Source organism: Pinus tabuliformis, chromosome J (assembly GCF_031772625.1).
Source record: "Pinus tabuliformis cultivar Carrire ecotype Pingquan chromosome J, CPIR1, whole genome shotgun sequence".
Taxonomy (NCBI): domain Eukaryota; kingdom Viridiplantae; phylum Streptophyta; class Pinopsida; order Pinales; family Pinaceae; genus Pinus; species Pinus tabuliformis.
Genome location: NC_142295.1, coordinates 1056714714 through 1056727052, shown reverse-complemented (window position 1 = coordinate 1056727052; position 12339 = coordinate 1056714714). Strand labels below are relative to the sequence as shown.

Below are 12339 nucleotides of genomic sequence, written 5' to 3'. Positions count from 1 at the left end.
AGCTCGAGCAGATAAATCATGTCATCTACTAGATGAAGAGGGTTTGGATATTGAAATATTATTCTGCTTCATCGCTTCATTCAATGCTTCAAGTTTCTTATAACACTTGGATTATGGATGACCTTCTCCTCCACAAAAGCTGTAGGTTTCATTTGACCTCTTCTTCCATGGCTTGGAGGAAGACCTTTTGAACTTGGAAGAGGATGGAGAGGGCTTTGACTTTTGTTGAGGTTTGGAGGGAGGCTCACTACTTTGAGTAGAATCCTTCTTCTTTTGAGGACTAGCCTTGGATTTTCCTTTGGAGATATGTGCTACAAGAGATTGAGACGTTGAGCTAGAAAGAGCATCTAACTATTGAAGCTTAGATTGTCTTCTTGTTAAGCATTCACAAAAAAAACTCAAAATAAGGCATTTTAAAATTATCACCAAGTGCATCCATTGTAGAATAAAATGTAGAAGAAAAAATTGGATACTGACCCTTCAGCTTGAATAGAATCAGGAAAATACACTCACTGTCTAATTTGGTGTCTCCACATCCTTTCAGTTGTGCAACCAATGACCAAAATTTGACAAGATAGTCTTCAATAGAGGTATGCTCATCAGGGATCAATGAAGACAATTCCGCTTCCAATTGTAAGGCCTTGAACTAATTTATTTTTCCAAACAGAGAGGCGAGTTTGTCCCAAATTTTCTTCGAAGTATCATATTTATTAAGATAGAATAACAAATTGTCTGAAACATGAAGCGCAATTAACCCCATGGCTTTATCTTCTATTTCAGATGATGAATATTGCATTGAGAAGTGGGATTGGGAACACAGAGTTAAGATCTTTGTAAAATTGTTGAGTTCTAGTAGGGAATTAATGCAAAATAGAGCCAAAATTATGCTTGGGAGAATAGAAAATTTTTCTTTGGGGTACATTTTAGAACAAACCGTGCCACATTTGATTTCCCTTCTTGTTATTGGGAAATCTAGTGTCTATGCAGAGCTGCTAGTCCCACTAAGACGGGTAGCTATCTTAGAAACAAACAGATTAAAGTTACTTTCGTTTTCCTTTATGAGAAGTAGATAGGAGAGGATCAAAGAATACCAACCTCGATCTTTTGCTCGGTTCTTTGCTTGTTCCTTCTCCTCACCGACAGGTCTTTGCCGCTTCTCCCTTGACCACTCCACTTCAAAGAGTACCTATAAATTCAAAGCAGCATAATACCTTCAAAGTGCAGAGATCTACAATCATAAACAATATAGGACCAGATATATATTAACCACAAAAATGCATATACTATCAGACATACAAGAATGTGGAGGAAAACTTGAATAGCTTTATTGATGTAAAGATTAGAAGAGAGGATTACAACCCATTGATCTAACCCAGCGTCATCCTCCCAGCATGAAAGCCCTTCTTCACCTCATGAAAAGCTTAGATCACCCAACACTATGATATTCCACCAGGAAACCAACAACACTTCCTTACAAGATACACAATTCCAGCCTATGGATCTCTGGGATGAGGGATCCATATATAGATGATTGCAGGGAGGTGAGTCAGCTTCTGGGATTTTGATTAGTGTCTTCTCTCTGATAGTTCTTGATTCCACTTGGAGATTGATGATCTCTTACTCATCCCTGGGCGAATTCAGAGAGGCAAGTGTCACAGGAGAAGTTTCTGGAAGATTCCATGATCATCCACCTCGCAAATTGTCTCTGCCATTTGTCCATTCTCGCCCATCGCACCCTACAGAAGGGATTTCCAGTATGCATCACACCTTTTACACTGGTCAGGTGAGATGCATCGCACCCTTAGCACTGAGCAACCTGTATGCTCCAGTTTTGACGAGTTCTGAGCAGTTTTCTGTGGAGAACTTCAGGGAGATGATGTAATCAGCTGAACTTGTTCCTTTAGGGCATGAAACAACACTTTTAGGGACTCAGAAGCCCTTGGTTTATGGACATATATGATTGGGGTTGCAGTGCCCAAAAATGTCTATAACAGTTGCCCTCTAAAGCATGAGGTCGTTAATCTTTTGATGTCTGGTGAAATGCTTTATCATGAGGATCCGAGGTTTTTGGAACTGGAGGCGACCTGTAATAAGATACAATACAATACATTATCTTCATAACATTTTCATGATCTAGCTGAGGCAGGCATTCCCATGCTCAGCTTTATAAATTCATTTTCATGTACATAGGACAGACAACCGTTTGTGTGGCAGACTGATGATTCTGATAGAGCCATCATCCTTTGATTCGGATGATCATATGTGCAACAATGATGTACATTTGATGTCTTTATTTTCCTGAATATATCGCAGCCCGGATGGATGAAACTAGATCCGGGGTCTTCAAACTTGTCCAATCTTCGCTCGAAGTACAAGTCGATCCATGTGAAAAATGTTATGGAGTCGAACATGGAAAGACATCGCCTGATTACTAGCCAATGATGTAAGCTGTTAACAGGTGCGAGAGGAATCACCGATAATGATGATGACCCTCAAGGTACGACAGTACAATTCACGTGGTGTGAAAATGGGACTTGGCGTCGAACACCACGCAAAATCTCTCGGTCGAAGGCCATTGATGTAAACATGTCACCGAAAGTGAGAAACTTGCCATTGAGGCATGCAAGCTTCAAAGTACTGAAAGGGTTGTTCCTAGGTCGACTTCTTGGATAATGAGATGATGTCGACAAGAAGTGACCCGTCGTAGGAGGGCCTTAATGAATCCCACATCTATGACACGGAATGGAGCAAATGACTTTTGGAGGTGAAAATGATCTGATGATACAGGGTTCAAGGTGGCGGTCATGAAAGAATGAAGCGTAAAGGTATTGCAGTGGATGAGACACAAGATGGGTTGGTGAATTCTTTGATCGACTTCTCTTGAACATATCGGTGACACTAAAATGGATTGGTAGCGTTAACCCCAAAGATGGATGGTATGGTGGACCAATGGTAATATGACCGGTGAACGGAATAACCCAACCCGACTCAATCATGGTGATGGAGTGAAAGTGTCATGTTCAAGAGCAACTCACTACCAATAAAGTTTCTTCAATTTTTCTTCCCAATTTTTCCCCAGTCATTGTTGACCAGTACCTCTTTATTTTTATCAAGCTTGAGGAGGATAACATATGCTTGTTCTATAATTTTCCCTTCGGGCAAACCCGTCGCTATGTTTTAACGAGCCTAGCGACAGTGAAACTCGTTCTTGTCTACATGGACAAGTTTGTCGCTATTGGTTTTAACGAGTTTAACGATAAAGACAACTTGGTCCTTTTTCAATTTTAGAGAGTCTGAAAAGGGACGGAAAGGAAATTCCAGTGATCCTTTTTCGTCATGTAATCCCTTAAGTCTGAAAAAGTATAAAATAATATGAAAGGGATGAATTTTCAATAGTTTTAATGAGCCGAACAAGACAAGCGCTCAATATTTTTGTGTAATAATCCTTCAGGTCCAAAAAGATTAAAATATAGAGGAGGGATAGCACTCCCGGTAGCTTTAACGAGCTGGAGAGGCCAATTGCTTAGTAATCTTTTCATATTTTACGAGTCAGACGAAAAGAGCTTAAAGGATACTCGCCTCTTGAGGAACGAGTAGCAGCTGATTCCAGGTAAGGTTTGGAATTTTCCAATCATGGCAGTGTCACAAGGATGGCTAACATAATCACTCTTCATATCTGTTCCTCAGAAGGGGTAAACAATCAAATGGACGTGAATGATCGGCTAAAACAGAGTGGAGGTGATGGTAAGAACACGACTAGGGCTCAAAAACCTGATGATAATGCGTTCGCAATGGTTATTTACCGGAGGTTGGTTCATTTTTTAATGAGCGTAAACTCTAGGGGGGAATGTTTGCTCATTGCTTAGGTTTAATTTTTAACGAGCTTGAACTTCACATAAAAACTGCTCGTGCCAGTTGTATAATAAGGATGTCTCATCGATAGGTTCAATTTTTAGGGAGCTTGCACCATTCGAAACTTTGCTCTGCTACCTCTTGCATGCAAGCTAGGAATGACCAACTACTGTCCTAGGGGTTAGTTAACTACTAAGGTCAGGTAGGAAAATTTTTCCTTTATTTCGCCGGTGCCATTTGGCCCCTGCGAAGGCGAACGGTTGATTCGACCACTCACCCAACTTAAGCAGTTGAAGTTAGCGAAAATATGGAGTTAGCGTTACACTGGTCACTTTTCACTTGCGCACAAAAGGTTTGCATGCCCCCAGGTATAGCGAAGTAGAGATTCTGAGGTTACCCCTCAATTTGTAGACAAAACAATTGTTCTATCGAGAAAGGCCTACCTTTTCTATGTTACCCTTCAATTTGCAGACAAAACATTCGTTCTATTGGGAAAGGCCTACCTTCTAATAGAGGTACCTTATTCCGGTCTAATCCCATTTTCCTATATGGACGGGTGTGTCAGACTAGTCATATATCCTCCACGGAAACCTACCCTATACCTGAAGTTTTTCTGCTGAAGCAGACTAAGGTGCATGCCCCCTGGGTTTCAGTCATGGCCACCGAATTACTCGCGTTTTTTAGGTGGACGGACTAGAGATTGATGAGACATTCCTTGCATGAAAATACCATTTAGGGATGGTATTTGACTATTAGCTATGTGTGAGCCAGGGAACGGAAGCTGGTCTATGAGCTGGACCACTCGGCCTTCATGCGAAAAACACATTACTCGAAAGAGTGAGGAGACAATGGCTCCCATGCTATAAATATAGTCGCACCCAAGGAGCAGATTATAATCTAAAGGTCCTTGGACTACCATTATGTTCAGATACACGGTTTTCCCTCTCAAGGTTATAGGAAAACTTGGAAGGATCCCTAACGGTCAACTGGTTCCTTTATCAAAGCCTGTTAGATTCTGCATCTCAGGCAGAAGCGATGGTGAACCAAGCGCTTTCCAAGCAGTTGAGGAAATGATACTCACAGAAGCCCCCTCATCTATGATGGTACCGACCATGACCATTCTGTAGGTTTGAACAATGATTCAGAATGGTACACTAGCCGGTAAACGGGGTCTGCCTAGTAGATTCCAATCGAAGGAAATGACTAGGTTGCTCGGAGGTGGGACCAAATAAACGGTCGGGTATGACTTTGATGAACTTCCTTCTTGCGGTAAAGGAATGGGTAGATTGCTCCCATTTTCATCAGAGTCTATGTTTACGAAAAGAATTTGAACGGTTTCGTTCTCATTCTCTTTGGTGATTGTATCATCTGAAGATGGACCTTCCGAAGAAAAGACCAGGTCGACTGCCACCTCAACCTTTTGAATTTCGTCTGGTATGGATTCAGCGGGTTTATCTTCAATGATAGATGCTTCGATCGACCACAAAGTTGTGTTGGTCAGATTTTCAACTAGTGATGGACTCGGCAAGAGTTTCTTGTATCCAGGAGAAAGCTGCAGTGGTGAAGCGGGACGGTTATCCAAGACTCTTTTAGCTTCGTCCAGGAAGGGACAACGGTGGATGGCATGATTGCCTTCGCACAGTTTGTAAGGAAATTTACATCTTCCTTTCTGTCCAGAGACTTCATTTTCACTAGTTGATGGTGTGCTTTCAACATGATCGTCAGAGGTTGATGACACCGGATTGTGCAAACAAGGAGACCAGTCCCTTAAGATCCGGGGGATACAAGGACAATCTCGATGATAGTGGTCCCCTTTGCAAATGACACATGGAGATTTAGGTCTGGATGGTGCCGTGTGTGGATTTTCGCTAGATGATGCATGGTTACCCCTTTTTGCCTTTGGCTCCTTGTTATTCTTTTCCTTCTTCTCCTTCCCCTTCTTCTCCTTCTTAGTTACTTGATTTTTTGCTTTACCAACTTCATCAAGTGAAGAGGAAGGAGGAGAGGGAGAAATGGATGAAGTAGAAGGTTGGGGGGTAACTTTAGTATCATCTAGTTGCTGACTTGATTGTTCAGGAATCACAGCATTCTGAACAATGGAGGTCAAGAAGAGCCATATTGGCAAGCCAATCGTCAATCCTGGAAGTGACAATGTGGCCATATGAGGTGCACCAACATCTCCCCAAGAGGAGAAAGGACCAGGATTTCCTCCAAGGGGAAATCCTTGGTTGGTGGACTCCATTTTCTCAACCTAAGACCAATGAGGGAACAGTGATGTTATTCCGATTAAAATAAATTTTATACGCTTTGACACAAACTACTTTTTCAATTTTTAAGAGTCGAGAAAAAACAAAAGATGACTCTAGTCGCCTTCGATTTTTAATGAGATTGAAGTGACAAGTGCTCAGATGGACCTTTTCCTTTAAGGAGTCTGAAAAGGAATGAAAGAGACTACTCTGGAAATCTAGATAGAGGGATTACCAAACCAATCACAAAACTGCAGAATACTTTTTACGGTACGGCAATCAATCTTCTCGAATGTTGTGTTCAATGCATTATGATCGATAGGGCGGCAGACATGGCTTCCTAAGGATAAAGGATACAGCCGATTGTGGTCTCCCTATATATACTCGATGGTATGTGCGAGCACAAGTCCGTACTGGCACTTGTCGTCTCAAAGAGGAGGAATCACCCAACCTACAATGAAAGTGATAGTTACCAGGCTTTACGACGCCGGAATACGTCTCTAGCCTAGACTTCTAGATGTTGTGCGTTGGGTTCCAAAGAGTTTTTATGTTCATTGAATTTATTTTACAGTTGATCTTTCTTAAGAAATTTGCCTTTCAGGTTCACCGTGTGATGTAGATATATAATTCCTAAAATGCAGTCTAAGATGATAAACAATCATTTAATCTTCTTTTTGCAATGAAAATCCTAGCTACTAAAGAAAGAGAGATGATATTCTTTCAACATAGAGCAGAGAGCACACACTAGATGCATTGTCCTAAATCAAACCAACAAGTAGTCTAAATGCAAATGCACATGCATGTATTTGTTTTCTGCTTTCTTAATGTGTGAATGACATAAAGAATGCTGAGTACAAATCTGAATTATATTTTCAAAGCGATAGTACTAACAAATTTCTCTTCAAAAACGAAAGGAAGATAATGATGAAACTTTGTGACTTTGAATTGAAAACTGCTTTCGACACTTGAAAAACTACTAATTCAAATCAAATACAAGAGTAACTGTATAATCAACCATAAAGAACGATAGGATTCTTTTCTTTGACTAAAAACAACACTTGCGACACTTCCAAATCAAAAGACGACAGTTTGATTACGCTACTTGTTGTAAAAGAGAACTATAAATGGCGCACAATACATAAAAACATTCACAATTCTTTGTACTATGGAGGCAGAATCATGCAAAGGAAGGGAGTTTCCACAGTGGTATATTGATCACAGACAGCAAAACTCCTGAATAAAGCTGAAGAGAGTGAACAAAGAAACCAAAATCTAGAAGCAGAAGAGGTCTTATCTAATCAGCGCACCTGCAACACAGTGAAAATGCGATGCAGCGCACCTACTGCACATGGGAGGTGCAATGCATCCAGATTTCCAAGAGGAGAAAGTGCGATGGTCCAGGGACGAGACTTCAACTTGGTTCTTGGTCACAGTTTGCAACTTAGTTCAGGGATTTAGGCCGAGATAATGATAGTCAGTAAATAGAAATCACAGGGGCTGATCTAATGAGGTTACTAGAGCCACCACTAGGGCAATTAGGATGTTTGCAAATGGATTGTTCAATTTATAAACAAAACCCTGAGATAGACTAAAGAAGCATTGATCTACTTTGCACTTGCATAGAAAATGCAGTTCGAAGGCTAGGTGGCTTAAATTCAGGCTCCGTCTATAAGTTTATAAATAAAACAAGTATAAACAAGGAAACAAGCTATTCTCTCCCTAGTGGAGTCTCCATTTTGTTATCAGGAAATCTATTGTCTATGCAGAGCTGCTAGTCCCACTAAGATGGGTAGCTATCTTAGAAACAAACAGATTAAAGTTACTTTCGTTTTCCTTTATGAGAAGTAGATAGGAGATGATCAAAGAATACCAACCTCAAGCTTTCACTCGGTTCTTTGCTTGTTCCTTCTCCTCACCGACAGGTCTTTGCCGCTTCTCCCTTGACCACTCCGCTTCAAAGAGTACCTGTAAAGTCAAAGCAGCATAATACCTTCAAAGTGCAGAGATCTAAAATCATAAACAACATAGGACCAGATATATATTGACCACACAAATGCATATACTATCAGACATACAAGAATGTGGAGGAAAACTTGAATAGCTTTATTGATGTAAAGATTAGAAGAGAGGATTACAACCCATTGATTTGACCCAGCGTCATCCTCCTAGCATGAAAGCCATTCTTCACCTCATGAAAAGCTTAGATCACCCAACACTATGATATTCCACCAGGAAACCAACAACACTTCCTTACAAGATACAAAATTCCAGCCTTTGGATATCTGTGATGAGGGATCCATATATAGATGATTGCAGGGAGGTGAGTCGACTTCTGGGATTTTGATTAGTGTCTTCTCTCTGATAGTTCTTGATTCCACTTGGAGATTGATGATCTCTTACTCATCCCTGGGCGAATTCAGAGAGGCAAGTGTCAGAGGAGAAGTTTCTGGAAGATTCCATGATCTTCCACCTCGCAGATTGTCTCTGCCATTTGTCCATTCTTGCCCATCGCACCCTACAAAAGGGATTTATAGTATGCATCACACCTTTTACACTGGGCAGGTGAGATGCATCGTACCCTTAGCACTGAGCAACCTGTATGGTCCAGTTTTGACGAGTTCTGAGCAGTTTTCTGTGGAGAAATTCTAGGAGATGATGTAATCAACTAACCTTGTTCCTTTAGGGCATGAAACAACACTTTTAGGGACTCAGAAGCCCTTGGTTTATGGACATATATGATTGGGGTGGCAGTGCCCAAAAATGTCTATAACACTTCTATGTCTTCCCTCTAGTGGTGGGTCTCTATTTGTTCAAGAGACAACTTCTTTTTACTTAGGTAGGATTGCACACAAAGGGGATCATCTAAGCTCTACTATTGGAGATTTTGGAACTATTCCCATCCTTGTAAGACTCTTGCTAGAATCTGAAGTGAGAATGCAAAGGGTGTTGGTCAAGGCTTTGAGGGAGCTTGGCATATTTACATAGAGTAATCAAGTAATTCTGGCTAGGAGTGGAGCACAAGTAATAGTGAATCTTATAGCTTCATCCCCTGATGATGTAAAGAAAATCGTTGCAGAAATATTGACTTCATTAACACTCTTGAAGGATATTCGATGAGAAATAGCTAGTTTGGGTGGAATCCCCATGTTAATCTAGTCAACTAAATTAGGTAGGATTGCATCTAGAGTTAGGGCAGCTCAGGCAATTGGACAACTAGGAGTCACCAAAAGGGTCAGAAGGATGCTTGTGAATGCAGGTGTTATTCCTGTTTTGATTGAGCTGCTAAAAGAAAATGATTTGGCTGCAAAGCTTGTTGCCGGGAATGCTCTTGGAATAATATCGGCCCATGTTGATTATCTTAGGCTCGTTGCTCAGGTTGGTGCCATTCCCCTCTTTGTGGAATTTCTTGAAGGAACCAATCCCTAGGGGAAAGAAATTGCTGAAGATGTCTTTTGTATTTTGGAAGTTGCAGAAGAGAATGTTATAGCCATTGCAGAGCACTTAGTGAGGATACTACAAGGTTCCAATGTTGAAGCAAAAGCTGTAGCAGCGGATGTTGTATGGGATCTCTCTAGCTACAAACATTTTGTCTCTTTTGTCAAAGCTTCAGGTGCAATCTCTCTACTTCTGAGACTATTGGAGGATGAGAATGACAATGTTAGATACAAGGCATTTGGTTTTGTTGCACAATCGAGTTATGATCACGCTGATAGACTAGCATTAACAGAGGTTGGGGTCGTCCCCATACTTCTGTCATTATTGCAGAATGAATCAGAGGGGCTCAAAGACAATGTTGTTGAAGCTCCGATCAATTTCTTAGAGGAACCATCATTGAGAGATATGATTTCACAAGCATTTGATGTTCCTTCATTTTGAGATATACAATAGAGACTTATGAGGATGCATCAATCAGATGAGCATACCACTCACTCTCAAATGTATATGCGGCTGGAGAGATTTACATTCTAAGTATGTTTGGTTCATAAACAGTTCTAGATGATATGAATATTTATCTTTATTCATGTTTAATGACCAATCAAGGCTATGTACAGTGAGAGACATGACTGATTATATATTCTCTCATTCTCGAATAGAATAGGAAAGCATAACCAATCCCTTCAAAAGGAATTGTGGGATATGTTATTATTCGCCCAGTTTCACTGGATTCTATTAAGCACCTATCGAAATTTTTTACTCCTTTTAAACTAAAAAAATGAACAAGTCACAAAGCCACCAATAAAATAATTATCTTGGAATTTAGAAAATATAACTAAAGATAAGTTTCCATGAATTGCATACAAGGATATGAACTACAAAAAAATAAGAAAATACTCTCTATCATTTCCTTCATAATACAAGTTCATGGACTACCACAAGTATCATAATCTCTTTGGTTTGGTTCATTTCATTTATAGAGAGCTATAGATGTGCACTCATAATTATAGAGGTATTAGCATTGCATTTTCAAGTGACTGCGTGCTAAGATTCCTATAGTTAATTTTACATATTGTACTTATATGAACACCATTGATGTGCATACCTACAACTCTACCCTAATCATAGTATGCAGTGTTAGTGACAAGTCAATATGACTAAAATCTTTAGCAACCATAATTAGCAGGCTCAATGGAACTAAGCTTTTTTCTTGAAGCTGTGTATAGTGTTCTTCAGAAACAACCTAAGAGAAAATAATTACGAATGTGAAGCCATGTGGGCGTTTTGCAGGATATTAACAACAATATCAAGGGTATTTCCTTACATAACCTCAATAAAAAATTGCACATCATACTCATGTTTGTTATAATTGTCATTGTGTAATAATACACGATATGGTGGAGATGTCTTCCTTGGTTTTGTTTTATTGTAATGACAAGCAAATAGCAAGAGACATAGAAGATGCATCAAATGAATTGGAAATTCTAAAGACATCATATCTATTTCATTGAAAATGAAAATAAAATTCAAGTAAAATTCTAGTCACATATTGTAAGGTCCCACCTTACCAACCAACAATAGTATAGAAAAGTAAAGGTCATATTGAATATTATTACTCAATTTTTATTTTTATTTTACTCATAATATGTCTAACTTAGCTATCATGTAATCATGTTCCTTCAACTATTTCAATGTAAGAATATAACATACGAATTCAGGGATAACTTTCTTAATATCACAAAATATATTGACCCAACAAAATTTCCAAATTCATCAATTAAAATTTCCAATCCCAATTATTAAGCTAATGCTTCAATCGTGAGAATTGTATAATGAATGTTGCAGCAAGAGAAACTAATGTTACCAATTCAGAAGCATATTATTCTTCAAAATGTGTCAAGTAAAACAATGGACTTGCATAAATTGGGGACAAGTAGCTCTTTTCTACAGTCATTGAAGCACAAGAATGCACCCATGAATACATGCAGCTCATATGAAATTTATTATGCTCATTTTCGCAAATTCCTACAGAATTAGTCATTGTAAAATTGTTTCCAACAACAACCATTTTTTTAAATGAAAGCTTTAGATAATAAAAGTAACAATTGTCTTATTCTCTATTCACACTTCAACAACTTATTAAATTCATTTTCACATTCATACAAAAACTTGCAGACATAGGAAGCTACATCCATTAAATAATCTATTCATAATTTTTCTAGTGCATAAAAGCTACAGTAAGTAGGAAATTTATTCTAACAATTTGTATGCACAGAATTACATCCATTGAAGTTTTAACAAACACTTTTCAAGCATGCAATCTGAAAACTACAGTCATTGAGGACTTTTGACAAACACTTCGCAATCATGCAATCTATAGCTATTGAGGGCTTTTAACAAGCACTTTGCAAACATGCAATCTACAACCATTAAGACATTTTTTCAAACACTTGGAAGCCACAATCTCTTAAGGAAATTTGACATGAATATAAGATTCTCCTTCAACCTATTTAGATCATAAAATTTATATATTAATTCTTCAAATGACAAAATACTAAACCAATGACTAAATCATTTTATTCTTTCACCCAAAACTTGACAACAGACGCAAACAGTTGGCAGCAACAATCTGCAAAATCACCCATTTTTATGATCTAGGTTTTGAAAAGTTTTGTTTTGGAATCAAATTGGGGGTTACAGGTCCATGTGGCATGGATACCCCCTGATGTTTTCCTGAATCGGTACAAAACCATGCATAGATTCATTTTTAAAAACTAGCAAATATGTTGACTCCAGGAATTTCATT

The 12339-nt window shown here is 39.0% G+C and overlaps 1 pseudogene; it reads left to right on the top strand.

Annotated features, from left to right (window-relative positions):
* Nucleotides 1-758: 758 nt before the first annotated feature.
* On the top strand, nucleotides 759-10067 carry LOC149230594 (uncharacterized; annotated as a pseudogene).
* Nucleotides 10068-12339: the final 2272 nt, after the last annotated feature.